The sequence below is a fragment of the Stenella coeruleoalba genome, assembly GCF_951394435.1.
Source record: "Stenella coeruleoalba genome assembly, chromosome: 13".
NCBI lineage: Eukaryota > Metazoa > Chordata > Mammalia > Artiodactyla > Delphinidae > Stenella > Stenella coeruleoalba.
The window spans coordinates 40,667,004-40,692,401 of NC_137159.1; the positions used below are offsets into that span (position 1 = coordinate 40,667,004).

The following is a 25,398-nucleotide window of genomic DNA, read 5'->3' on the forward strand; positions in this document are numbered from 1 at the left end:
TTATAGGAGGTCATTTTACATAGTATTTTCACACTTAAAAGGTCCTTTATTTGAAAACATCCCTTTCATCATACATAAATTTTTTATTCTCACTCTTACAACAAATTTGTTAGAAGCTAAATATCGTGTTTTGTGTATTTTGATTTTGTGTGTTTCACCCACTCTATAAAGAGTAAACTCTTTATCTTATTAGTAACTTAGAAACTTACAGTACAGCTATTAGGTAACTTGTTGATTTTTTGCAATGCCTTATTTTGCTTTCCTCTGGTTTTCACTAAGTTTATGTTTCAATCAGAAAATATCATGAATTTATAGTTTTAATATTTTTAATGCAAAGGCCATACTTTATTATTTTTGAAATTAGGTTCAATTATATAACTGATTCCAAATTCACCTTAGTTATTTAGAATGTTTTGTTTGTTAGAGGGAGGGAGGAAATTTCGTTGTGCAGTCATGGTAAACTTTCTGTTAACTACTAAAGGACATTGAGGCCCAAGACTGTGCACTTCATTATTTAAATGTTTTGGCAATTATTGAGATTTTCTGCCTGTCGTAGTATGCTTCTAAAGGGTTTCATATATACAACAAAATAAACTATGTTCTTTGCTGGGTGGTTGCAATCCATATTTCAATTAATCTTATTAATGATATAATCCAAATCACCTATTTCACTGCATTTTTTGTGTGTGCTTACTTGAGTCATCAAAGGCTGGCAGAGGTGTATTAATCTCTCCCACAAATATGGAGCTTCTGTCATTTTGTCTTTGAATTTCTCATAGGTTTGTGCCCCACATTTCTAAGCTATGCTATTGGGTCCTACAGTGTCAGGACTATTACATGTTCATTTTGGATTATGGTCAGTGGTGTGCTGGCACATGTTTAACAACCAGGTCTCTGGCAGTGGGGAGGGGAGGGGAGAGAGGGGCTGATTTGAAACATTTACCAAATTCTAAGGATTAAATACTACTACAATGGCCAATTTCAAGCAACCTGTGTGACATTACTGAATGTGAAGTTGAGAATAGATGCATGTAACTGACTCCCCTGACCTGCAATACAACACTGAATATCTATTCTCAACACAAAATCATCATCATTATCCTGACTTTTTTTCTAAAATTCTATATTTCTGATATTGCCATTTAAGACTTATAGTTTGCCTGATATATCTTTACCCAATATTCTTTTTATGCTCTTTAATTACTATGACATCCTTTTAGGGGGAGGTAGTATATACATGGCTTTTTGATAGTGCCAACCAGAGATGTTTTGAGTTTTATCCATTTACATTGATTTTGATAATTGGTGTGTTTCATATTCTTCCTATAACTCTTAATGTTTCTTTTTTCTTTCTTTTTTTTTTTTTTTGCGGTACGCGGGCCTCTCACTGTTGTGGCCTCCCCCGTTGCGGAGCACAGGCTCTGGACACGCAGGCTCAGCGGCCACGGCTCACGGGCCCAGCCACTCCGCGGCATGTGGGATCTTCCCGGACTGGGGCATGAACCCGTGTCCCCTGCATCGGCAGGCGGACTCTCAACCACTGCGCCACCAGGGAAGCCCTTAATATTTCTTAATTTAATAAATATTTTTCCTTTATTTTATAGAGCTGAATCTTCTTTTATTATGAGAACTCTTTCATTTGCTTTTTCTCTTCTCCAATAATACTATTTGTTTTACCTTGAGTTTTGTTCAATTTAATGTTTGTTTTTTAAATAACATTAAACTATATTTTCTAAGTAGCAAAACCAGGAATGATGCTATCTCACCATTTATTTCCGAATTGTTTAATTAATATTTTAATTATATCTATGATATAAAGAGCATGTAGTTGGATTTTTAAACCCAGTTTCAGAATTTTGTCTTGTCCCAGATAATTCAATTCATTCATTCCACATTTATTGTGATAGCTACTTTTGTCTACTTATTTTGTTGTTTGTATTTCATGATTACTTCTAATTTTGTTGCATTTTTTTCTTTTTTCTTTTCTATTTTATTTCTTCTAGTAGTTTGGAAATTCTATTTTCCATTTTATTATAATAGTTGCTTCCCTAAATTTATAAATAATTATATTCTCTATTCAACTAAAAATTAATCAATATCAACTTCTGATTTCTGATTTAAGAGATTAACAAAGTCCAAACTTAACTTCCCATAGTAAACAAAGAACTAGACAAAACATGTAAAGTAACTGTTTTCGTAAAAGCAGAGTAGGACTGTGATCCAAGGAAGAAGGTAAACAAATGGGTTTAGGAGGAAGATTGCCCCAGATTTCTGCCTGAAGCCAATTCCCAGACTTGAGCACGGGGAAGATCTCCCAATAGTGCCCAGAGGTCTCATTGCATTGAGAAGACAGATTGGTATTTAGGAAGATGGAGTTATCTAGAATTTGAAAGGAAAAGTACTGGAAAGAAGGGAACTTTGCAAAACAGGGGATTCCCCCAATGGCTTGGGGTCCCTATCAGTCATCGGCTGAAAACTAATCTGCACATACATACTGTGAAACCACATGTGGCCAAGAAAAGAATGACTGGGAAACATACACCTCATCCGTAATCCAACAGCTGATTTATCCCACTCCTCGGAAAATAACATGTTTTCACATCCTTACATAGAAGCTTTATATATTCAGAGCCCTAAAACACGCATTCAAATGTCCATCAACAGGAGAATGGATAAACAAGTTATGGTATACCTGTGCAATGGAATACTATTCAGAAATAAATAAGAACACATTACCGACAGATGCAACAACACGGATGACTTTCAAAAACAGATGCTTAGCAAAAGAGGCCAGACCCAAAAGATTTGGTAGATAGGGTGATATTTTCCCAACTTTTTGGCAGTAGGTTCATTGTCACTTATTGAAGTTTTTGTGAAGTTTTCAACTTTTCGTGGACCTTTATGGATACTTACTGGGAGAGGCTGCATTAGGAAAATCTAGTCAGACACTACGACTCTTTCCCCATATTAATTATTCTGAGCAATCCTTCAAGGAATATTTTCAGTGCAAACTGATTTGAAACTAATGATCAATAAAATCCTTTTTTCTTCTCTTTCCAAAATGACACAACCAAGTAATTTTCATGAGCTTTATCTCATACTAGTGAAAATCAAATAAACAAAACAAGCCTCCAAAGTATGAAATTATATTGTTAAAGGTTTCCAGTCTTTTTCCCAACCTCTAAGAATATACAATTGACCCTTGAACAATACAGGAGTTAGGAGCACTGACCCCCGTGTAGTCAAATATCCCCTTATAACTTTTGCATCTCCCCAAATTTAACTACTAATAGCCTACAATTTACCAGAAGCCTTACCAATAACGTAAGTAGTCTATTAACACATATTTTGTATGTTACATGTATATCTACATATATTTCATTCATTCATGAATACCTAACTTATTCTTAACTTTTTCAATATTTCTAGGCTACATGGTTCATATGCAAGTTCTTTCAAACTGTTGCAAATCTTCAAAAATTTTTCCAATGTATTTATTGAAGAAATCCGCACACAAGGGGACACACACAGCTTAAACTTGTGCTCTTCAAGGGTCAGCTGTACTTAAACTGCTGGCTTTTAACATATTGAGAATTGAAAAATCTGTCAATGTATGTGTGCTGTATATGGTATGTTTTTAAATTAAATGTATGATTATATTTATAACTAAAAATTCTAAATAGAATTTGTCTTGGAGAATATTATTTTCAGGCTCTTTGCTGCAAAATTCTATTTGCAAATATAACTAATTTGAATGTTCCAAGTAAGTAATTGAAATACCCCAATGAAGGAATTACTGAAAGAAGATAAGATTTAACCACAAATGCATTTAAATAAATTACTATTCTTCCTTATAAATGGGCTTTGTATTTCATATAAATGAGCAATATTTAAGTATAACAGGCAACACAGAATTTTGGATAGCAACTGTCAAAGAAAAATCACACTTATTTATGATATACAGGGACACAGTATGCTAAGCACTTTGGTGTTTCACTTCCCGGTTTTATCCATCTTGGGTTATCCAACAACTATGAATTTTATTTCCTTAATGATAAATTAGTAATACTAATAATAATATATTAGGTTATACTGATAAATAAATAATGTGAGTACTCTATAAATGGAAAATCCCTATGCAAATATACACTGAAATACTAGCTGTGTAGTGACAGGCATATAATTCGTAACTATTCGCAATGTCATTTTCAACTATAAAGGACAATCTATATAGAAATAATTGTATATATATTTATTATGGGCCATTGCAACTGTTGATAGCTCTTAAACTGTTCAAATGGTGCTTAATGCCCAGTTAGTAAACCCAGTAAACTCAGTTTCTGACTTAAATGGACTGTGAATGAAGGTATAAAGAATGGTTTCACTTACACATTTAAATAATTGCAGGACTGCACTTGGATGGGAAATACTTTGGCCTCATTAATAAGGACTGGTTCAGATTACATTATGAAAGAATTCCTGAAGCACCAGTTTAATTTCATTTTTTCCCGACACACATTACCATGGTCTGCTGAAGAGTAATCATGTTCTAGAAAGCTTAAAAAAGAAGGCTAAGACACAGATAGGAAAGAAAAGAATTGGGGTGACTTGGGTAGCTCCCTGTTTTGTTAAGTCCTCTAATCTTCAAAGCTGTGAGCATTTAACCATCTCTAGGTTAGGTTCTGCTGCAAACTGCAGAAACAATACCTGCTGTGTTTAGGGCTAATTGGTACCAAGGGCCAGTCCATCAGAAGCTGAGCTTCAGATCAGGCTGACCGCTAGTTCTGATCTGAACCAGGGCCCCACATCCAGAATCGGTGTCTTTATCTTCTTCTTTTGCAGGTGGTAGCTACATGTCACCCCACCTTCATTCCAAATGCCTGCTCAACCCTCTTCCAGCTGAAATACCTATGTCCATTGAGCGTCTGTCAGCCTGCCCTTCTACTACCAGAGGCAACATGTCCAGGATCATAGGTAGTTATGAAAGGATGAGATTAAATCAACAGACTGATTTGGGGAAAGAGTTAATTCAGCTCACCAAGTCTTCTTGTGTACATAGGAGACATGGAAATATTTCTACATGTGAATCTGTGCCTATAACATTCTAAAACAACTACTTATAATGTGACAAACATACTCTTTTGATAGTACCTAGCTATTTATTACTGAAATGACTAATTGGTTTTTGTCTAACACTAAAGATTGTGTGGGTGTTGTGGAGCGCCAGCAACAAGTATTCTGTGTATAGGTATACGTATGTGTGTGTAGTTATATTTACTTATGTATCGATTTATTCATTTTTAGTTGTACAATGGAAAGAACATGGAAACTGCAATCAGCCTGCCCTGAATGTAAATATTGGCTCTGCCATTATCTAGCGGTTTTACATTGGGTCCTTTGGAGGTCCAGTTTTCTCATCTTTAAGATGAGCATCATGTTATCTACTTCTAAGGATAGTTGTGAAGATTAAGGGAAACAATATAAAACCCCTAGCATGGTGGCTACTTCACAGATGATGTTCTACATGCAAATCGTGATCCTCTGTGGGACAATTAAGAATGTTCGGTGCATGCACAGGGCCTTAGGGAAGTTAAGAGGACTCATTTCTTATGACAAAGAAGGGAATTTCCAGTATTAATCAGAGGTATCAAATTTAGTCCAAGAAGATACATGGGGAAAAAAAGGTATGGGAAGTTCACTAAAGGAACCTATATTCAGCACTATCATCTCTCAAAATATCATCAGAAAGAAAGAAGTTCTGGTGTTAAGAATGGGGCATGGCGGGGAAGGGGTACAGTCAATGTTTTCTAGAGAAAGGCAAAACTGTTGTGATTATTTAAACTGGGAAGTGTCTGGGATATTTTTATGAGTAACAAATGTTGCATTTTCTTGGAAAAGAAATCTCTTCTCTGGCTTATATTTGTGGGATATACCTAGAAGAGCAAACTTTATTTGCCCAGAATAAAAACTAATAATCATGTAGTCTTTGGTTAAAATATTTGAAACCACTTTCTCTCTGGAGAAACGGCTGGACTTGGAGCTCTGCTATTGTGTGCTTCTCAAATAAAGGCCATGGGGCCATGTCTCCCTGCTCTGCTCTTTCTCAATGAAAATAAACACAGGTCTGTGACTTGAGGCCCTAAACACGTCCGACCAGAATTTGTTTCACGTCAGCTGCCAGAAAAGTTCTCCTTGACTTGAAGTCAGCCAGTAGGGAGATCATGTCCAAACACCCAGGCCATGAGAAAAACAGAAAGCATAAAGGTTTTTTTCTTTTTCATGAAGGTGCCAGCCAAATAACTAAAGAGGAGGACATTCCGATGCTGAATGAATGTCCAGGGCCCCTCAGCGACTCCAAGGCACTGCAAGGCTCAGAGCAACGCTGGCCAGAACTGGAATAGCAAGAGCTGCCAGTGTCTGTGCATAAAAACCTGCCTTCAGAACATGTTCATGCAAAGTGTGTTACACTGGATAATCCTCCCAGCAACTCTGAAGAGTTGAGAGATTGAGCCTTTAATATTTTACAGATAGAAAAGGCTGAGATACAGTGGAGATAAATGAGGTACCTAAGGCCACATAAAAGCAGTGCAAAACCGGTTTAGTCTGAAAATGTATTGTGGGTTTCCATAATCACTCTGAGTGAGAAGAGTAAATACCTGTTTAAAAAGTGGGCAAAGGGAAACAAAAGATAAAGTTCTTCCCATATCTAACAGAATATATGAGAAAATAATGCTTATAGAAACTTTATTAATATTCAATAACTATTTCTGAAGTACCTGCTATATTAAAGGAATTGGTCTCAGCAGGCAATAACAAACCTTGTTCTCAGGAAGCACACAGTTTAGTCAGAGGAAATAGGACATTTCCAATATAATTTAAAAACGTAGAAAGTGCCATATTTTAAGAATAAGATGATCTGAAGGCAATGGGACTTCTGAGAAAAGAGAGATGGGTCTGAGCCAGAAGCATCATTGAAGCTTTCACGGTGGAGCCCATGTTTGAACTGGACTTTGAAGGATGCATGGGGTGGACTGAATTTAGATCCTCAGCTTAAGAGAAAAAACAAAATCAATAGAACAGAAAACATTGCTTGGGAATTGTAGCAGAGAAGTAAAAAGACAGCCATGCATTGGGTTATATTATTAGAAAAGGAAGAAAAAAGAAGATGGACAGAGGACAAAACTCTATGGGGGTTGGTATGGAAGGGAAGGTATTGAAGAAGAAATGGTATATCAAATATAGGCTGTGCTATAGTTGAGAGTAGTTATATAAATTTATGATATATTTTAAATTATTTATATATAATATTATGCCATTTATATTTACTTGGCATAGATGACCTCTAATTTGTTACAAAATTATCATCATTCTCAATATCATTTTTTATGTTCAAAATGTTCTTTCCATAGTGTCTAGCTTTACTTGTATATGCCATAAATGTGTTCTCTTTCCATCTGACATATAAGACTAATTTTTCAAAGTGTGATCACTGAGTAAAAATTTTATCTTTAAAGCTTGAAATCATAGACAAACAAAAATGTCATTATATCCACATATAAATATATACATATGCCTGATTATTGATTTAGCTGAATGTATGATATTTAAATTAATTACTTGTCCCTCCAGATCCAAGGTATGTCAAATGGCCAAATTATTTATTGCAAGTTGATTCACACATTTCAGCAAGATTCACGAGGCAGAAATTACCTGACTTGAAATCTGTCCATAATGTAACCAGAAATATTGGAATGGCCATTACATAATCATATTCTTTGTTTATAGCAAAGTTATCTTTTACTTTTCTTCTTTTCCTCCAAGTCATCTATTTTACCTATGGTCAGCTGCTGGTTACTGAACTAATGTATAAGAGACACGTTTAGCCAGTAAATCTTAAAGAACTCTCATTTATGACATTTTCTCATGTGATATTTTTTAAACTTATGATGCAGCCGTGTCTATAGAAACAAAAGGAAATGCAGAATAATTCAGTCATCAGTTAATTTGGGATCCAAGTCAAAACCACATATTCAAAGGCGACATTTAAACTTCAAACATCTAGCTATGTCATTTCTTCAACTTAATTTTCATGTGTGGATTTAAGACAGCAAAAGCTAGAAAATTATCTAAATAATTTTTTCAAAATCCCTACCTTATCCAGTCCAGGAAGGGATCAAAATAATTTATTTTCTCAATGAAAGATGCACAGGTTGGCTCAATTTTCAACTTCTCACTGATAGATCAAGAAAAAACATAAATTATGTTAAATTCCCAATCACATATGACCTTAGTTGCTGCCAGACTGGATACATATTTTTCGAGAAAATTTCCTAATTTCTAGGACATGGAATAATAATTCTAAAAACACATTATTTATAAGATATAAGTTGGAATAGTTAAAATCAGTTAATTCAATATTATTTATTCATTTATTTATATACCATTTTATTTATTTAGATATTTAGATATTATAAGGCTTACATGGTGAGCTAAATAATTTCACTTTATCTTTCTGGCTGGTTCCTCTGGTCATGAATCATGTTGGCTAATCACTCCATTTGGGCCAATTTTATGTTTTCCCTTGACCCATACTATCCTTTGTAATTGCCCAAACAATGCATACTCCCAGGCCTCCAGTTCACCCCCCCACCCCACCACCCCCTCACCCCCACCATTGTGTCTTTTTAGTCAGTTGGGAAACCCATACACCTGGTCTGTTCCCACATTTATTTTCACGCTATAAAGAGATGGAGCCATTAATGGCAAATCAATGCTATGAAAATTACCGACTGTTATGAAAGTTTTTTTTGCAAAATAGCTGTTTAACACCACAAAGAAGTTAGGTTAAAATTGTTTCAAAGTCTAAAATTAGTTACATTTTAAACTAACTGCATATGCTTTTATTGTCTCTGATCTAAAATATAATCCCAGGAGGTTGTGAAAAGCATGCAAATTACAGAAAGCTAATTTGCTCCAACAGCGATGCCTCCCATGCAGTTGGGAGGTCTATTAGAAACAGTGCATTCTCTGTTATTTGCATATTAATAGCACCTGCTGAAATACTTTGGGATTTACTTCCACTGCCAGCAGAGGGACAGAACTAACATGTATAAAATTCCTTTCATATCACTACGTTAGGTCAAAAAACATGCGGGATGGACTAAGAATTCTGAATTAGTAGCAGAACTAGTGTGTTCATATTGCATGTGGTATGTGAATTTCTTTTTCTCTATGATAAAGTATCACTTGTTTAAGAGATTGCAGACAAGGTGACTACAAACCTTATGACAAAAGTATCTCTTCCTCCTCGGAGAAAACAAAGCAAGCTTTCAAACTGCACTGAATAAGAATATAGTTCCTTATGCTTTGCTCTGAGAAACTATAAAGTTTAACAAAGGAAAACCGGGCATACTGATAAAAAATAAAATGTGCAAAGATCCAGATTCTAAGGATAATCCAAACTGCAGAGTTTTGTTCCTATGTATGCAATTAAATATATATATATATATATATATATATCTCCAATAGCAACTTTAAGATTTTCTACAAAATGGACTGTGGGTTTTCTTCTGATTATGAATTTTCTTATTGCTTCTTTTCTTCCAACTCAAAATAGAAAGAGGTCTCATATGTACCTAGAGCTTACAATGTTTTCAAAGAAAAGACAGCTGTTTCTTTTCTCTAAAGAAGACGAGAAGATGCTTTTGTCTTTAAGTCTCAGTTTTAGAACATAGGACTGCCAAGAGAATTTAGCTAACCAAATATACCCCATCTTTTCCTACCTCTATATCTTTCTCCTGTTATTACATCTAAGTGGACTGCCATCCACATTCTGTTTACTTGTTGCAACTTATCTACAACTCAACCGTAATATCAAAATTTAGCTAAGAAGGAATAACTAAATAACTGAGACAAAAGTGAAATACTAGGAAGGTGTTTACAGAAATGCACGAATGAGAGGAGAGGGAATGGAGATTTTCGAAGTGTGACATTAGACCTCGCATATCGGGTGAATTCCCTTATTTTGAATCATGTAATAATTAGAATGAATCGACACATATTATGTGTCACACTCTTTTAAGTTAAAGATAATAATTCATTTAATCTTTGTTACAACCCTAAAGAGCAGGTATCATTTACCCCATTTATAAATGAGGGTACAGAATAACAGAAAGATTGAGGTCATAAAAAGTCAAACAGCTAATAACTGGTGCAGCAAGCATTCGTACTCAGGCTTACTAAATTCAGTCATGCCCTTAACTCTTCCACTATATGGCAATTTTGTCTTAATAGTGACATCTACTTGTTAATTTTAATTTTGTGTTGTTGCTATATGTACTCTGGACATAGCATTTCCCATGCTGGTCGCTGAAGGGTCTCTGATTTAGAAACTTACTAAGATTTTTCCCAGGCAATATGAATATCCAAAGAATATAATTCTTCTTCACGCATCTTCAGAACTAAATTTTGTGACTGGTTAGTTAAAATACACTTATACTCACCTTAAGCCATTCAATTCCCATTAGCCCCAGCCCTCAGATAGAACAAAGGAAGACTCAGTACGGCTAATTATTGATGGTCTGACACTCCACTTGTTTGAGTGGAGTTGTCTCTCAGAAAAAATGGTCCAAACCTAACTAACAAAGGGACAAAGTTCACTGATCTACCAAAATCTCTGCTCTAAATTGATGTTATAGAACTTTTCCTTTCACTCAGAAACAGTCACTATTTTGAGTCGCTATTTCCTCAGTGTCACTATTTTGTTTTTCAACAGTGTTGGTCCTCTGGTTTCCTAGCTCAAAGAGGACAGAAGCAACATGCTAGCTGAGCTGCAGAGGAGAAACAGAGCTTTACTTGGGATAGATTCTAGCAGCCGTAATGAATTCCCCCATTTATTGTCCTAACCAACACCAAGTTTATGTTTTACTCAGATGAAGTTCAATGTGATGTTCTTTGTTGACGTGTAGCCTACCACCAGGTCAGTTGGGGACTTGGGTTGCCTTCACTGAATGGCTGCATCATCTCCTAAAGTGCTGGTGTCTTCTGCTGGAGTCTCTACATCCAACTGGTGTACACAAGAGAGAAATGGAGCTCCAGCATGGGACAGATGTAGCAGGGGTCTGGAAGTGGTGTATATCACATCTGCCCATACCCCATTCTGTAAGACTCAATTAATGGTCAGCCCTAACTGCAGGGAGACTGGGAAATGTGTTCTAAATTTGTGCCCCGAAGAAAAGGAAACATGGTACTTGTTGTGTTGTCTGCCAATGGTACTTTTGGAGAGGTGTCCGTGATAACAAAAGATCTGCCTGCTGATACTATAGCAGGAGTCAGTAAGCCGATTCTCTAGAGGGCCACGTCGGAACTATTTTAGGCTTTGAGGGCCTCGTAAGATCTGTGGGTCTCTGTCAAATATTCCTATTGTTGTTGTTGTTTAACAACTCTTTAAAAATATGAAAACCATTCTTAGCTCAAGTGCCTTATAAAAACTGGCCGCTGGCCAGATATGGCCTGAGGGCTGTAGCGTTGAGCCCCTACTCTAAGGAAGACAGGTCTAGTTAGCACAATGACAGATGTACACTGTGCTCGTTAAAATAATACAATTTCAAAGTTGAGAAAGCCTTTGAGAAGCACCTGAAACAAATGTATTGTAGGTAAGGAGACTAAGGCCCAGTACAATAGAGTCACTTAAAGAAACCAGGTTTATCTTTTTGTGAAAACAAGTGTTATCATTAGGAGCTGATGCTTTGAATAGAGTTTACTGAAATAAAAACCTTATGGGGGAAAAAGATTATTTGATATATTCATCGGGGAAGTTATTAGTAGCATTATAACCATGTACGTTATGCCAGCCTTCCTAACTTGTAATAATTGAAAGTTGACTACACAATTTGTTAGCCATTTGAAAAGACTAAAGACTAAAATTGGCACTGCAGAAAAAAAAAATCAGGTGGAGGAAAAATTACAAGGCAAAAAGGAGACTCTTGGAAATATTTGAGTCTCTTCGACAGCATAGACTATTTAATAGATATGGAAGAATATATGAGAAAATTCAGTAGATTTGGATACATACAAATGAACATTTGTGTGCATTGAAAAGACATAAAGATAAACACAAAAAATGAAGAAAATTATTTGCAGCACATACATTGAACAATTATTATAATAAACACAAAAATGGTCAAAGAAGAAATAATAAAATACATGAACAAAGATTATGAATAGATAACTCGCCACATAAAACCAATAGAGATGTGAAAATATATCCAGTATCCCTGGTTTTCAAAGAATTAAATGTTGATACGAATAATTTCACAATCAAGATGATTAACAATAATAAAATTCCAGAGACTTCACCCTAGTCGAGACTTAAGGAATTCCACACCTATCCCTCGACTTTGCTTAGATTTTGCACCCATTCTCCTCAATAAGAGTTCCAATCCGTCATAATTTTTTTCAGTCCTTGTCAACACCTTCTCTTCTCACTCACGTGTTTCTCTGCCTCCTACTTTATCTAGGAAGCTGAGGTAATGGAAGGGTTCTCCTGTCCACATTCCTCAGTTTCCCCTCCTCCGCAAACCGCAGGGGCTGGAGATAGGACCATGCTCTCCCTCTATTCCTCAGCCTTCCCCAGGAGCCTCTCCTGCTCTGGCAGGAAGACGGCAGCTATGAGAATCATCTCTTTTCAGTGGCCAGGAGATATGGAAGGTGGATCCTGGGATTTCAACACGTTTATAGCTAGCCCTCCCAGTGGGGCTGCTGAAAATATACTTAAGGAACGGAGTCTCTAGTAGCTTCTGTCTAGATGTAGACACCAACCTCACATGGAGGAGGCTTTTGCCTTCAATTTCTCTTGATAAATATATTTTCCTGGATAAGGGACCCAGGCTTCAAGGTGGGTATGCTTGACTAACCTATCGATTTTTCAACCCTTAACGCTGGAGGAATCTCAGGGTTCATCTACTGCAGTGGTTCTCAAATTCAGTGTGCATAAAAATCATCTTGGGGAACTTGTTAAAATTGCAGATTCTTGGAACCTGTCCTGGGTAAAATAAATCAGAATCTCTGGGGATGAGTCTCCAGATGCTCCTTTTAGAACAAGCTCCCTGAGTGCTTCTGGGACCAGGTGATTCTCAGAATTCTCTTTGAGAAATTTCTGATCCAGAACATTGGCATATGTGGAGATGGACATCCACAGACATGCTGTATCTGTCTCAGATAACTCAGCTAGCAAAGTTCTGTGACAAGCCCAAGTTTAAAGGTACTAGCTAGTGATGGTCCCACTATACAACCATAACTTTTGAACTTATTTCTGTGTCTCAACTTCAGCTTTTAAACCCTCAGCCTTTTGCGTTCTCTGTCCTGTGTGCAATGCTGCCTCTCTCAGAGCTTTAGCTCTTTTAACTTGGGGAAAGAGAGGTAACCTTCCAGGGTTCTAAGCAGCCTCCTTGTATCTGAGGGCAGCTAAGCATGTCTGAAGTGGACAGCCTTACCTGCACATTAAGGAGTAGCCAGCAAGTGGACCTGAGCATCCAGGGATTTCTTTGCCCGGAGGATCATTGTGCCTGGAGAATCAGGCTTTCCCAAGCTGGCACGTTTCTGTCAGGCAGCCATAAGAAGCTGGTAATTTCTATTTATTGTCTTCAGTTCATGGCAGCCAGTATTTTACCACCTGCACGTCTGAAAAAGAAGGGGAAGAAAAGCACACCAACATTCTCAAAATGTTTATATTCCAGGAGTGTGTATTTCAGAGAGGGAGGTCATGATGTGTATTTTTATTGTGTGTGAAAGAATCCTTAGTGGCGGGTGCAGCTGGAAGAATAATGGAAGCACAGGGTACTGTCTTTTGTGACAAAGTTTCCTCTGGTAAGTTACAATTATAACACAGAAAATGATACCTTAGACGGCAACTAATTTGTGAATCCTGGGAAATGCCGTTCAATGATCCCTCATCAGGACAGCAGAACCTGATCTGTAAAAATTTGGGTCTCAGTGGGAAGCTGTTTGCAAAGAGTGATTTGCATTTCAATTGTAAGTCCAGCACAACTTTAAATCTTGGCTGCTGCACTATCACAATGGAATTTTTCTTTCTTTCCTTCGTGAAGTACTTAAAAAAGAAAAAGGAATATTACCATACATCAATTCTACAACCATATACAATAAAATATAGCTGGTTATAAGGGAAAAAATATGGTGCTGATGGTTATATTTTCTCCCAATGAGCAATTATATCAAATTTTTATAACTGCAGAGGAAATATTATTCCCTGTGTAGGAGCTGTCCCCACTCCATTCCTTAGTCCACAAGCACCGTATCCCATTCTTCTTTTTTCCTTCAAAATTCCAAATAGTTAGCAAATGTAGCTTCTCTGTTATTTGATTTCACTTGATGAAGAAAAAAAAGGAAACACGCAAACCAAGCAATAAAATGAAAAACACTTATTTATTAGAATTAGTTTTCTCTAAGTCAGGTCGTTGCTGGACTCCTGAGGGCCACCCCTCCCTCCACAATCATCTGCCCCTTTTCACTCCATCTCATAGACTCACTGTGAGAGTCTCAAGTTTTCCCTTTGTTTAGATTGTTTGGATTAGCCCTCCTCTAATCATGGGTTGACTTATCTCCTGGGTGTGACACACTATACAAAAATGAATGATTCCATCTTGTGCTCTGTGCCCCACTCCATCAAAGGATGTAACACACTTCTTTCAGAAACAGGGGTCACCAGGCAGGGGTCAGGGGCCAGGGAGGGGTGGGGTAGAAGTAGTGATCCCTCTCTGGCATGTTTTTATATTAGGACTTTGCTTTAACTTTGTGCATTTCTCTGTCATTGTCAAGAATTTAAATTGTCTGTAAATGTATAAATTCATCTAGGTTGTCAATGACCCGCTGATCATCATATCTAATGCTGGGTTCTCAGTGCTTATCTGACTTACCTAACCTCTCAGGAGATTACTCAGCTGCTCACTCACCCTTGAGATTTTTCTTTTTTTAGCTTTCAGGACTCTACTCTCTGTGGCTTTCTTGGACTCGTGAACCCCTTTCTCCTCTGTGTAGTCCTCCTTCTGTATTCCATTTATAAATGCTGGCATGTGTCAAGAGCCAGTCTTTGGACCTCCTGTCTCCTGTATCTACACCCACTGCCTGGGATCCCTTAGTCAGTCCCCTAGCTTTGTACCATCTATATTCTGATGGATCCAAATCATTGATCTTCAGTCCAACCTCTCCAGATCTCCAGCAGAATCGTCAGCTAACTCTCATCGCCTCTCTACTCTCAACTCCCTCACACATGTGCTTCTTTTCCAGTTTTTCTCATCAGAGTAATTGGCTCTACCATTTACCCAAGTATCTCAAGGTCACGGTGATAGGGAGAGGGTAGGTGGGTGTGGGGTACTATCATCTCTCTTTGATCCCACATCCAATTCAACATTAGGTCTTGTTCCTCTAGGGTACTACCTATGTCTTCAAATTCATCTGCCTTCTCTCTCTCTCATTCTGTTTCTTACTGTTCCTCAAATATACCAAAGCCAACCCTGCCTGAGGCCTTTGCATTCACCTAGCACTTTCCTGGAAGGTTTTTCCTCTAAACGGCCATATTGTTTTCAGAGGCACTGTGTAAATGTGATCTCCTAAGGATTTCCAAGAACACCATATCTAAAGTAGTAGCAATCCCTCCCTTTGACCCTCCCCCTGACACTCTTACCCTGGTTTATTTTTCTTTTTTGCATGCATAACCAGAAATTATATTATATATTTGTGTACTTACTGTTCACATGCTGGGTTGTAATTTGGGCATGAATTAGTTTGCACTGTTTTTGCTAAAGCCCTAGCATCTAGTATAGCTCCAGACACATAATAGGGGTTCAATAAATATAATACTTATTCAATGTTTAACAAACTTTTACATGATTTTAGTTTAGTTTCTCTCTAACATTGTTCATCTCATAAATTATCTGAAATAACCTGGATTTTTTTTTTCTAATTGATCATTAGCATTTTATATTATGGCTCAACTTAAGTATTTTTGTTTTACAAATTTTCATAACAATTAATAGTGGGTTTTTTAGACTTAAATTCAAATGTTACTTATTGCTTTTCTCCTACATCATGAGTTCCCTATTTTTAAATTCTTTTTTCCAACTATTTTTTTTCTTTCAATTGGAGTTGTTGACTTAGTGTTTGTTTCTACAGAGTGTCATAATTCTTTTTTTAATTAAAATATAATTATTTTATTATGGATAATATATAACATACAGCAGCTGAAACAAGCACAAATTGAGCTCTGGGTTACAACCCTGTGCAAATACCGATGTCCTCAGGGACCAGTGATTTGCAGGTTTGTTTGTTCTGTGCCCTGGTCACTTCATCCTACCCCAAACCTGGCTACATTTTTCAGATTTTTGATCTCCTCCCTTGTTGTCCAGCTCTCTGCCTTCCCTCACACTTTTCATTTGCTCCTGCTAAATAACTGGAGCTAGGAAACTGTAAAACCAAGTTTATTAAGCTGTGTCCAGGATGAAAGTTCATAATCTATGATTGAGGGCCTGTGTTCTGATTTGAGTGAAGGAATTTGATTTTGCTAAGTTGCTGTCTCTTGGTTGCATTCTGGATATCAGAGCCACAATGCCAAGGCAGAGCATTTTTGTGTTTATATTTGCTAGCATTGATGGATACACTGTAACTAATACATTTAACTGTTATGAGCCTGAACTTGTGTTTCTGGGACCCTGAGGAGAAGGTTGCCCATCCCCCCTTGTTCCCAGATTTTGGATTTCCCTGGATCATGATTGAACCTTTCCTATTACACAAGAGACAGTTTTTGCTTTGGGGGTGTTTTTGTGTGTGGTAATGGGGTACGTAATGTTAGAAAAAGACCCCAATTAACATCTTTCTAAAAGTTGGACATGAAAATCTCCTTCTATATCCTCCCACAAAAGAGACGCAGAGGGAGGAGATATGGGGATATATGTATACGTATAGCTGATTCACTTTGTTATACAGCAGCAACTAACACACCATTGTAAAGCAATTATACTGCAATAAAGATGTGGGAAAAAAAAAAAGAAAAATGCCTCTTGCAATAGGCCCCCATATCTTCAACCACAGCCCAAGAGAGAAGGTGATTCTAGATGTACAGCAATGGCAGTGCCCTGATTTTCGGTGTCACATGGTTTCCACTTGAGGCTCTACTCAGCAAAGCCCTTGGGGCACAAATTTTGTCCCTCCTCTGATAAATTCTACTTATTATCCTGTGCTGTATACACTCTCAGAGCTAGATAAATGAAGAGTAATAACTTTTTTTTAAGAACTTATTTTTATACCAAGTGTTATCAAATCAGAAATCTGACACCTAGTAATTTAATATATATGTTTTTTCCACATACCTTTATTGCTGTTTGGCTAGATAGAAAATATGAGGAGATTGGAAACCAACTGTAAATATTTCTACAGACTTAGAGGCAAGTGCTTTTTCTTTTCTTTATTACTTTGCTCCACTTACATGATCCTCTCTTTTTCAGGGCTGTAATCCCCCTCTTTTCCTCCTTTTCATGTTCCCTCATTCAGGAAGCCTTTCCTGATTCATGACCCATTTCCATATGCTTTCATTGCTCCTCAGTCCCTCAAAGGTTGTCTTGCTTTGCAGGCTGGTAATGCAGTCTCTTCAATGTTACTTACTGTTGAACTGGCCCAGAGGCTACTGACCTGGGTTTGAATCATCCCAACCAGTTAAAATCATTTCAAGTTTAGGCAGATTGTTTGGCCTCTCTTAGCCTGGTTTCCTCATCTGTAAAGTAGAAAAAACAATAATACCCATATCTTCGTAAGCCTACTGGGAAGATTAAATTGTATTATGAAAATATTCTTGTTGTTAATTGAACATATTTCCCCTTCTTTTGCCTTTGCCTTTATAATGGTGCTTTTTTGGGGGGGCAAATATTGTCCTGTCTCAATGAAGCTGTGAAGTTCCCGAAGGGCCGACTTTACAAAACAACAAATGTGTAATGAGGATCTCCTGGTCTAAGGCACTGTGACAGGCTCAGTGGTTGTGGGGAAGTGGGAATGGGCAAAAAAATGCAAGAAAAGAAAAGATAAAGCACAACCATTTGCACTCCATAAGCTTCCATGTACTTGGGATAATGCGCAATGTAAGAAAGTCAAATGATAACACAAAAATGTAAATAATAATCCAAGATAACAAGAGGTACGACCGCCAAGAAAACAGTTGCTGCCCACTGAATAGCTCAGAAAGTATTGCAATCAGAGGGCAGGAGACAATCAGAATCCCTCATGTAGAGGTAGTCAGTGCAGGTCACTGGTGTGCCTAAGTTGATGAAGAGATTTGACAGATGATGGGAAGAGGAAGTAGCCACTCATGATCCAATGATTTACGATTGACATAGCACAGAATTTGGAACTATTCCAAAGTAAATATAAGCACAGGCAAGTTGAGGCAAGAGTCCACTGTGGTTTCAGGAACTGGTTCTTATATTTTGGACTCTGCCATCCTCTCCCTTTAATCATTTCTTTTAAAATTCTCAGCTTATGCTCTCCCATTTCTTTCCTCATGTGTCATCAGCTTCAAAGTTGTGGCCTCAGACAGAGGACTTTCAACCAACAGCGTCCAGTGAGTATTGATACTTCACTTGTCTTGAATCGCCCAATGAGATCGACTGCAGCAATCCAAGTGATTGTCAGCAGTTGACTCGAGTGAATTAAAAACCGTCAATTATTTCTTACATATGAAGAGTCATAAAAATATATATAGTGCCCCCAAAATATGTAGTTCCAGCCTAAAATTCAGGAATTATATACAAAGAATACATCAAATTGCAGGCTGTTCTCGCCCGTTCTTTCATCAAGAAAATGCCAGTGGCCAGAGAAACTGCCTTCTAGCTACCTTATTTTTGAAGAAGTGCAGTCAGGCCCTTCTGCTTTGGCTAGTTGGGATAATAAATAAGGCACATGGATAAATGTGTTTATTTAGACATGTAATTTAGTTTCTATATAACTGTATTTTTCTTTTAACGACACACATGCTGATTCCTAGTCATCAGCCCTAGGCACCAGTAAAATCAGATTAAAAGCATTAGTAACATAGTTAATTCCATTTATAATATGCCTACACCAGAGAGGAGAACATTAAAATAAGGAAAATCTATAAACTGGAATTAAAGAATTTTTTTAGAATGACTTGTAAGGAATCTTTGAAAGAAAGACATAACATTTTACATAAACACTCTCAGGGAACATTTTTAGCCATGTTTTGCAAAATAATATTTGTAATCCCCATTAAAATTTGCCTTGGCCACTTGAGTCTTCATATTTATACTTCAGGTTGATTCAGGTGGCGTTGTATTAAGGGGTGGGTGTCCTTTAGCAATGCTCCACTAGTCGTAATATTGCCTTCTGTAACCTTGCCTAATAATCACTATCAGCTAATCAATTTTTCCTTTTTATTCAAATTCTATTATCCACTCCCTTTTGACCTCTAGTTCTTGGGACAGCCCATGCATTATTTTTTTTCTGAAATCCTCAGCATATTACATGCAGCATAACAGGATAAAAGCCTTAGCATTAAACCCAGTCAATAACTCCCACAGGCAGACATCTATTTCATCCCCTTCTTTAATGTGCTGTCCTTTGTACATGAAGATGTCACTATCGACCCACAGTCCATCTGGCATTTGGTGTGGATTCTGGACTTGGTCCAGCATCAGTGGTGTATTTGGGCCAAGTCATCCTCATTTTTCGCCAAGGTCATCTCTTGAGACCCACGATCCCATTTGACAGACAGGTAAGCAGTAACCATAGAATGGCATAAAACTACCTGGCTTGTAATTGAAACAATCATTTCACTTGCTTTTTCATAGCCAAAAAGCTATTGAAGTAAATTATGCATTTTGACTTCACCTTATTTTCTTGTCTTGTACGTCTTGGTAATTAGTTAATATCAACAATGAAAGCTCCTAAAAGAAAAGTATACTACTTCATTTGTTTTTCATCAGTTTAGTTTTTAAAATAAAGTCATAAAAGGAAACATCGATGCATAAAACATGTTTGTTATTAAAAAATTCCAAATATGTAGAAGTGCATAAAATTAATTCTCCTTCCTTGCTTGCTACCTCCTTCAGTCCAATCCTCTATTCCAAAGATTTCTGAAAGCATATACAAATACAGACATCCGTATGTAGGTGTATATCTAAATTATAAATATCCAAATGTATTTTACTAAAAAAATTAATATAATACATGTTGTTTGGTCTTATTCTTTAATATTTCCTAAAGATATTGCATTTTAGAAGATATAGAACTACCTTGTTAATTTAATAATTACATAATGCTTCATAATATGGATTAATCACAATTTATTCAACCATATCCTTATTGATAGAAATGTACATTTTTTTCTGATTTTTCACTATTACAAATATTGCTACCATAAAATACTGTGTATTATTTCTACTTCTATATGACAAATTATTATTAAAGTGAGTGGCCTCAAACAGCCACAAACCTTCATTAGCTCATAGTTTTCGTTGGTCAGAAATCTAGGAGCATCTTAGCTGGCTGGTTCTGGCTTGGTGTCCCTCACTAGAGTGTAGTCAAGATGTTGGTGGAAATCTGAGGTCTGGACTGGGACTGAAGGATCTAAGTGGCTCATTCACATGGCTGGCAGGTTGGTGTTGGTTGTTATCGGGAGACCTCTATTCTCCTTCATATGGGCTTTTTCATAGGCTACTTGAGTATCCTCATAATATGGCAGCCAGCTTCCCCAAGATGAGCAATCCATGAGAGCAAAAACCTGAAGCTACGTTTTCTGTGACCTAGCCTGGGAAGTTGCCTAGCATCACTACCACCACAATTTTTTATGACTTTGTTTAGATATAATTGATATACAGAAACAACAACAACAAAAACCCTGCATATGTTTAATGTACACAATTTGATGAGTTTGGATATATGCATATACCCATGATGCTGTCACCACAATCAAGGTAATAAAAACATCCATCACCACCAAAAGTTTCCTTGTGTTCCCTTCCCCCCCACCTCTTTTATAATAAGACTGTTTCACCTGAGATCTATCCTCTTAACAAAATTTCATGTGCATGATGCTGTGTTGTTAGGTATAGGCACTTTGCTGTACATCAGATCTCTAGAACTTATTCATCTTGCATAAATGAAACTTTATACTCATTGAAAACCTCCCATTTCCCCTTTGCTTCCAGCCAATGGCAATCATCATTCTGTTCTCTGCTTTCATGAGTTTGACTATTTTAGATACTGCACATAAGTGGAATCCTACTGCATTTGTCTTTCTGATACTGGTTTATTTCACTTAGCATAATGTCTTCCAGGTTCATCCATGTTGTTGCAAATGGTAGTATTTCCTTCTTTTTTAAGGCTGAATAATATTCCATTGTATGCGTATACCACATTTTCTTGATCTATTCATCTGCTGATGGGCATCTGGATAGTTTTCATATCTTGGCTGCTGTGAATAATGCTGCAATGAATATGGGAATGCAGGCAACGATGTGAGACCCTGATTTCAATTATTTTGGATATATACACAAAAGGGAAATTGCGGAATCACATGGTAGTTATATTGATGAGCTTTGAGGAAACTCCATACTGTTTTCCATAGCTTCCTCACCATTTTACATTCCCGACAATAGTGCACAAGGGTTCCCTTTTCTCTATATCTTCATGAACATTCATTACCTTTTGTTTTGTTTTGCTTTTTGATAATAGCCATCCCAATGTGTGGGGTGGTATCTCACTGTGCTTTTAACTTGCACTTCCCTGATGATTAGTGGTGTTGAACACCTTTTTATATACACGCTGGCCATTTGTTTATCTTCTTTGGAGAAAGATATATTCAAGTCCTTTGCTCATTTTTAAATCGGTGTTGTTAGTTTGTTTGTTTGCTTTTGAGTTGTAGGCGTTTCTTATATATTTTGAATATTAACTCCTTTTTAGGCATGTGGTTTGCAAATATTTTCTTCCATTCTGTAGGTTGTCTTTTGACTCTTGATTGTTTCCTTTGCTGTGCAGATTCTTAGTTTGGTGTAGTTCCACCTGTCTTATTTTTTCTTTTATTGTCTGTGCTTTCAGCGTCATAGCCAAGAAATCATGTCCAAGACCAATGTCAAAGAGCTTTTCCTGTATGTTGTCTTCTAGGAGTTTTATAGATTCAGATCTTATGTTTAAGTCTTACTCCATTTCGAAATGATTTTTTTTCTTTTTTTTGGTATACTGTATAAAGTGGTATAATGTTTGCCGGTGGATATCCAGTTTTCCCAACACCATTTGTTGAAGACACTGTTCTTTCCCTGTGCGTCTTTTTGGCACCTTTGTTGAGATCAGTTGGTCTTGTAAGAGTGGGTTTATTTCTGGGCTCTTCATTCTGTTCCACTGGTCTGTATGTCTGTTTTGGTGCCAATATCATATTGTTTTAATCATTTCAGCTTTGTAATATTTTTAAGTCAGGAAGGGTGATTTCATTCTCTGGTAAATTTCTTGTTAATATCTTTTGCTGTTTTAAATCTAGTTACTTGCTCTTGAATACATGTTTAAGAGGTCTTTATTTACTGTGGATGGTAATCTGTTGTCTGTTATGAATGTTAAAATATTTCTTCCTACTGTGGTTTTTTCTTTTAACATTCAAAATTTTTAAATGTTGTTTTGTACATGTAGAAGTTTAATATATTTTTAAATCTGCCATTTTTTCTGATATAGGCTTTATTTTAGTAACTCAAAGATATTTTTTAAATTATCCAAAGGTTTCTTTCTTGTACTTCCATAGCACAGGTTTTATGTGTGTTTTTTGTTTGTTTGTTTTGTTTTGTTTGTATATTGTATGAGTTAAGAAAGCAACTTTAGTTTTATTTCAGATTTTTTCTTAATGGTGGTTTAAAATGATTTATAACCATAGAACACTTTTGGTTAAGCAAAGACGTAAAAGAAACCCTTAACCCCCAAAAAGCTGCAGCTCTTTGGGTTGGAGCTCTGCCTCCTTGTTTCCCTTACCTCCCACCCTTTGTAGCAGCTAAGAAGAGTCTGGGAGGAAGAAGGAAGAGTCATATTGAATACCTGGGTTTAATGAAACATAGTTTGAAACCCACTGTGGTCTAAAAGATGTAAAATTTGGAAACAAATGTAACTAGTTAGTTAAAATCAGTTGTTCATCCAGAGACTGGCAAACATTTAAAAGTTGACTAAATAGTATTTTGTTAGTTTATGCATTTACATTGATATTGATGTATGGGTATGGACTTACATACTGAAGACATTTATGTAATTCCATGTTTTAATTTAATATTAAAAAAAATTAAATCTGGCCAGTATAAAGCAACTAGTTGTATATGAAAATAAGGGAACATAGATTGTAAATCAATTAAATTCAGTTTTTTTTTTCTAATAAGAAAACCATATGGCTTCAGGCACCAGGCAATGCATTCTATCTCTTAAGAAAAAAATCTTACATTCTAGATATTCACCCACCCAGTGGATGAATGAGTCATGAGCTCAGTCATGAGCTCACAGATTCACATGTCATGGCACTCGCACTGTGCATATATCATTTATATCCCAAAATATATACACTGCATATGGACACACACAGAGTAAATCACAAGGCTTTCCATCCTGTAAGTCTTTCTCTTTTGCCTGTGAGGGATCTCATTATTAATTAAAGAATCATTTAGCTTGCATAATTGTCTTCTGCCATACATAATTTCAACCTTTCAATGTCTCTTCAAGTTGTCTTATTAGACTCCTTTGTTTTGGTGACATCGTCAATCACAGCTTTTAGATGGACAGACTCAGCAGTGGGGTGAATAACATGGAAAGAAGTCCTCTCTTTGTTCCCAATCATGGAACTTACCAACAGGTAACTGCATTTGTAAATTTCTTTGAGTCTTTAAAACTAACTGCCTAAGTTCCCAAACCCTGCACTTGAGGAGCTCAGCCGTCTGATTGAAAGGAATAAGCCATTTGTTGTTAAGTATCCACTGCTACATGTAAGCATTTCTGGACTTTGGAGCAAACTGATAACAAGACATAAGAATACAGCCAAGCATACTTCATTCACAGCAAGCTTTTATCTTTACTTTTTAAATAAACATTAAAATAAAATTCAGACTAGAAAATAGTGGTTCTCAAGTGTACAGTAAGTCAGAAAGACTAAAACTCTTGGGATAATCAAAACATTGTAATAAACATATACATATATACCTGTATACTTACACATTCTTTTCTTTTGTAGTAACAGAGGCATCATGGGAAATGACCATGTTTGAGAGAATATTTAGACACGATCTGTAAACTGGTTTGAGAACATCAGAGGCTGTCATGTCAGATCAGATCCATGGGTCCATTAGAACAGCTGGCTAAAAGGCATAGTATTAGGTGAGAAGCGTAGTATTGGTAATAAATGTTTTCACTCTCTGGCATTAGCTTCAAAAGAACGTTAGAAAATGCTTTTCCAAACATCCATGTCTTCCCTTCACTGAAGTCCATAACTTTATCTATTGTCTTCTTGAAGAGAATGATTTTTGACTCCTTGGCCTCTATGAGTTTACCACACACCATGTAAAATTGTACCTCTCTCAAAATGCAAGGTGAGGTTTTGTTTGAATGTTCTGAGATTTGTAAACAAGTGTTTGCTAATGCATCAGGTTCCTTTTAAGAAGGGTATGTATTCTCTTTGGGTATTTTTTTAATTTTGTTCAGTACTGAGTGGGTTCTGGCTGCAGTGTTAGGAAGTTCAAGGAATTTGCATTGATAACTTTTTCTGAATTATTTGTATAGTTATATCATTGAATAGGAAATATTTTAGAGTTCTACAATCAATATTTCAGAGAAAACTTTGGGAAAGATGTTCTCTATTAAAATTAAATAAAGCTAATAAGCCAATTTTATTAACTTTTATTAAGTTTTAAGTATGTAAGCCAGACGCATTGTTCCAAATTCACAAAGTGCAAAGTGGCATCGAGCAAAAAGTAAGCTTTCATCTCTCTCGACTCCCCAGACACCTACTATTCTATCCAGGGCATGCATTTTGCCAATTTCATAACTATTATTCTAGATAAATCCTTACAGAAATGTTCTATACATTTGCATGCATGTGTTGTATATATTTTCACACTAACATTTGCATGATATAAACACTTCTCTGCAACTTTTATCACAATGCATTTTGGAGCATTTTCATATTTGTGCATGTGAAAACATCTCCTTTTTCTTAATGATTATAGAATATTCTATTATACAGACATATTGTGAGCTATTTTCAAAAATTACATTACCAGATAATTCTTCTTCTATGGAGAGTTTGAGGAATTTGAAAAAAAAATAAAATGGCATCTACTTCTGGAAAACCATGTCATATCTATT

The 25,398-nt window shown here is 36.4% G+C and overlaps 1 long non-coding RNA gene across 5 annotated transcripts in view; it reads right to left on the bottom strand.

Annotated features, from left to right (window-relative positions):
• Window positions 1-8,152: 8,152 nt before the first annotated feature.
• Window positions 8,153-25,398, bottom strand: part of LOC307196182 — a 166,085-nt gene continuing 148,839 nt past the window's right edge. For all 5 annotated transcript variants that reach the window (XR_013831056.1, XR_013831057.1, XR_013831058.1 and 2 more), the window contains 2 exons: window positions 13,494-13,680; window positions 8,153-8,233 (listed from right to left, as the gene is read on the bottom strand). This is a non-coding gene — a long non-coding RNA (uncharacterized lncRNA). The remainder of the gene's footprint in view (window positions 8,234-13,493; window positions 13,681-25,398) is intronic.